Consider the following 5000-nt stretch of genomic DNA (forward strand, 5'->3'; position numbering starts at 1 on the left):
ATCGGTCTGATAGGTCAGGGTGCAAGACCCGCTATCTTTCTGTGGCGTTCAAGTGTTGGTTGGTTGGTTGGTTGAGCGTTGGTGACTCTAAGTAATCAGTGTCCTCACTTGGTTGCTTGGATATTGGTCTTCCCTGAAGAGTGGGATGACACCCAGGACCTGGGGTTCAGGTGCCGGTGCCGCTCCGAGGTCAGCAAGGGCAGCGGGCGTCGGTAGGAGGGGGTCTCCACCCTCTCTGGCCTGGCGCCTTAAATGGCTGTCCCCTGGCCAAGGTCGGTACCTGTTGCGCAGTCGCAGAGGAGGTGTCGCGGGGCACTCCCTCTCTGGCGCCTGGCTCCGTTTGAATACTGGTGGTGAGCGTTCTGGTAGGGCGTTGTCGACTGGGCATTGGGACCCCGGGCTAACCCCCCGGCCGTTCCGTTGTCGCGTTCGGCTCTCGCCTCTGCTGGATGCGCAGCATCACTCCTCCTTGAGAGAGATGGCTGGAGAGGACCGCGGGGGAGCGGCTCCTCCTCCCCGCGGCCCTATCTCTTCCCCCAGCATGGATGGACCGGGAAAGATCAAGAAGTCCAGGACCGGAGGCGATGGTGCTTCTGCCGTCCTTGGGTCGGTGCGGAGAACTGGAGCCGGCCGGAGAGGCCTATCACCCTCTCTGGCATGGCGCCTTAATTTGTTTTCCCCCGTTCCGGGGCGGTTTATTCCTCGGCCGGTTCAGGGGACAGCCCTCCGGGGCTCCCCCTTAAGCACCCTCTCGCCTCCTTCGAACGCTGGAGTTATCAGTCCCGGCGCGGCGGTGGCGGCCGATGCCTGGAGGGCTGGGTTCACCCCCAAGTCCTTTAGGTGTCGTGTTCGTCTGTCGTCGGCGTGGAGGCGGAAACTCACCTTCCCCCTCAGGGGAGATCCGCAGAGTGAGGACCGGAAGAGTGTTGCGACCCCTTCTTCCGGCCCTGGCGTAACCACTCTGTCTGAATGTCATTACCCTAGCCACTTGTTGGCCAAGGAGACGCATGCGTCCCCAAGCCGGGGATCTGTCTCAGGTCCCCCGGTAGAGGGGCGCCCCACGATGACAAGTGGGGTGACGGGCTCTGGTAGCTCCAAAAAACGCAAACGGTCGGCAGCTCGGCCTTCGAACGGTGAGCTCGCCGTGCGGGATCAACGGCCCATGGGACCTGACGAATTAATGCCCGGATCTAGTGGAAGCGAGCAATCGGGCGTGCTGTCGTCCCAAACGTCTACCGCCGCCCTGGTGCGCGATTCGGGGGACCCAAGTGGTGCTGGCGATGCCGGTTACGTGGTTCGTCTTCCTGACCTGGATCCTTGTGGATGGTGTGGAACACAGGTCAACACTGCCTCTGAGATTGAGGACCATCTGGCCCGAGCTCATGGGGTGAAGTCGATTCTGTGGGCATGTAGGGACTGCGGGCGAGTCCGGCCGAACCGCCACCAGATCGCCTGTCACTTACCTAAGTGTCAGGGGCCGGTGGCTGAGGGCAGTTTCCGGTGTGAACATTGTCCCAGGGCGTTCCATTCGGGCCGAGGCTTGTCAATGCATAGGCTACGTGCACATACCGCAATCTACTTGAGGGAAAGGCCGGTGCAAGGCGTCCGCCGCCGAGGTGTTGTTGGTTCCCACCAGAGGATGCCCGAGGAGGTCAACGAGGGGGCTCCTTTGTGCCAAGACATGCCCTCGGTCCCTGGACCGGTGGCCACTGACTCTAACACAAGTGAGAATGGAGGACGGAAAAGGTCAAAGTGCAGACTCCCGCTCACGGCCGTTCGGAGATCGGGGAGACTCAACCAGCAGAAGGCTAAGACGAGCGAACGGTTGAGAGAATCCTGGGCGATTCCCTCTACGCCCCCAGTGCCGCAGCAGATGGTCAAGGGCCGGCTTCTGGAACTCCTTAGAGCTGCGGCCGAGGGCAACGCTGGTGAGTCGGACGAGGTCCCCATTAAGGAGAGTGATTGTTGTCAGGGAGCAATCATGTCTGCCTCCTCCGAAATGCTTCGTGAGGTTGGTCCGGAGATGAAGGCCAAACCTTCGACTCGTATGGGGCGTGCTGGGCGTCCGGCCTCAGGTTCGGTCAGGCGGTGCAGGTGGAGGTACAGTGTCCGAAGAAACTTGTTCCGTCTGTATCAGCAGGATAGGGCGAAGTTGGCGTCTCTTGTCCTTGACGGGCAAACGGGTCAGATCTGCCCCGTCCCCTTATCTGAGATCACGGCTGTGTTCAAGGGTAGGTGGGGTGACGTCAGGCCGTTCCGGGGGCTTGGTGCGTTTGGTGGCCTTGGGCGGGCTGATAACTCGGTCTTCTGTGGCCTGATCACACCCACGGAAGTCATGAAAAACTTACGAGCTGTTAAGAACCGTTCCTCACCGGGTCCCGATGGCGTTACGAAATCCCTTCTCCTTGGTTGGGACCCAAAAGGTGAGAAGTTGGCGTGCATGTTCTCCACATGGCTGGTCTCTGGGACTCTGCCGGAAGTCTTTAAGAGGTGCCGAACAGTACTCATACCTAAGACCACTGACCCGGAGCGGCTCGGGGACGTCAACCAGTGGCGTCCAATTACCATTGGGTCTTTGGTCTTGAGGCTTTTCTCGCGGATCCTGACGGGTAGGATGACGGCGGCGTGCCCTATCCATCCGCGGCAGAGAGGCTTTATAGCCTCCCCTGGCTGCTCAGAAAACCTATCGGTCTTGGAGGGTGTCATGAAATTGAGCACAAGAGAAAGGTCATCCCTTGGGGTCGTATTTGTCGACTTCGCTAAGGCTTTCGATACCGTTTCACATGAGCATCTCCTGAGTGCTTTGGAACGGAAGGGGTTAGACCAACACATGCTGGAATTGGTCAGGAATTCATATGAGAACTGCACTACCAAAGTGCGATGTGCTGAAGGGTGCACAGCAGACATCGCCATTAAAGTTGGAGTGAAACAGGGTGACTCCATGTCCCCTCTCCTCTTTAACATTGCTTTGGATCCACTAGTCCAAGCACTTGAACGCGAGGGCCACGGATTTGGTGCGGAAGGGAAATCCATAACGGCTTTGGCATTTGCCGATGATTTGGTCTTGTTGAGTAGCTCATGGGAGGGTATGGTGGCCAACATTGATATCTTGGAGGCCTTCTGCGAGCTTACTGGGATGAGGGTGCAGCCCAGTAAGTGCCACGGGTTCTTTGCCGAGACCGTGGGGAAGGTGCGTTTGATTGGCAGCCGACCCCCCTGGCTGCTGGGAGGCGTGCCCATCCACCAGATCGGGCCGGGCGAGGGCGTAAAGTACTTGGGCGTGACGATCAACCCGTGGACAGGGTTGGTCTCCAAGGGTATCGGCGAGCGACTCCAGCGGTGGATAGCTGCCATCGGAGGGACACCCTTAGGCCCGATCGAAAGGGTGGACCTGTTGGTCAACTATGCTCTGCCGAGGGTGATCTTTGAGGCTAATCATTGCGTGGTGTCAGACCAGGTCCTGACAGAAGTCGATGCACGCATAAGAAAGGCGGTGAAGCACTGGCTACACCTGCCAGCTTGCACAACGGATGGCTTGATATACTCAAGAAAGTCCAGTGGCGGATTGGGCATTCCAAGGTTGTCCAAGGTCGTTGCATCGATACAAGCCCGGAGGATCTACGGCCTGTTTCATTCCAGGGACGAGACAGTGCGGTGGATTGCTCGTCGAACGATAAAGTACAGAACATTCGAGAGGGCATGGCTGAGAGCTGGAGGCTCACTGGATGAAATTCCCAGCCTGGATCCCCCTGCGGAGGGGGTGGAAGTGGGAACTAGTTCAGAGGTAGGCTCCCCTGCGGAGGGGAGCACGGCAGCTCCCAACTCGCTGAAGCCAGGGAGGCGCTTGGTCCCGTGTGACTGGCGCCAGGTCGAGTTCGACAGATGGGCCAACCTGAATTCTCAAGGGCGAGGCATTCGGCTGTTCGAGGCTGATAGGACCAGTAATTGCTGGCTAGTCGACCCCTACTCGGGGGGGTTCACTCCCGGCCGGTATATTGCGGCACTTCAGCTGAGGGCAAATGTGTACCCAACCCGAGAGTCGGCAGGGAGGGGGAGACAGTCCTCCGATGCCCTTTGTCGGTACTGTCGGGGTTCTCCCGAGACCTGTTCACACATACTTGGGGCTTGTCCGAAGGTTCAACAGGGTCGAATCCGACGGCACCACAAGGTGTGTGATCTCATCGTGACGGAAGCACAGCGCTGCGGCTGGAGTGTGATGAGGGAGGTCCGCTGGGCCCTTCCTTCTGGCGGGGCCTTGGCGCCCGACCTTGTCTTCACGAAAGACGACTTGGCACTGGTGGTGGATGTGACGATCCGGTACGAGCTCGAGGAAGACTCTCTTGAGGCGGCGCGGCTCGAGAAAGTGAATAAGTACCGCCCTCTCTGTCACGTACTGCCTCAGAGACTGTTGGCGGTTCGCAGGGTGCAGGTTTTCGGTTTTCCAGTGGGTGCCAGGGGCAAGTGGCCCTCTACCAACAACGCTTTTCTGATGGCACTGGGCTTGGGGCAAGCTCGACGCCGGAGCTTTGCTAAACTCATCAGTCGCAGGACCCTCTTGTACTCCCTGGATGTATTGAGGGAGTTCATGGAATGATGAGGGGAGGTTGGGGCGGCCTCCAGCACGAAAGGGGCCCCTAGTGACGGTCGAGGGCGAGGGGACCCCTAAAATGGCGTGTAGGATGTAGTAGTCTCTAGTTGAGCCGTTGCCAGGAACGACTCAGCGACCGAGTGCATTGTGTCGAGGGGCGAAGGCTGGGCCGTCGATTCCGGCGGTTACAGATGTCGGCCTGAGACCGATGTACTTAAGTGGAAGTTGTTACGCGGGGCGAAGGCTGGGCCGTCCGCCATGGCGGTTACAGATGTCGGCCCGTACGCAACATGCCAGAAACGGCACCCTTGGTCTGGGGCGGAGGCTGGGCCGTCCAGTCGGGCGGTTACAGATGTCGGCCTGGGCTCGGGGTGTTGGAAAAGGTGTAATTGCCCGCGGTGCGGTGGCTGGG

Source organism: Epinephelus lanceolatus, unplaced genomic scaffold (genome assembly GCF_041903045.1).
Source record: "Epinephelus lanceolatus isolate andai-2023 unplaced genomic scaffold, ASM4190304v1 scaffold94, whole genome shotgun sequence".
NCBI lineage: Eukaryota > Metazoa > Chordata > Actinopteri > Perciformes > Serranidae > Epinephelus > Epinephelus lanceolatus.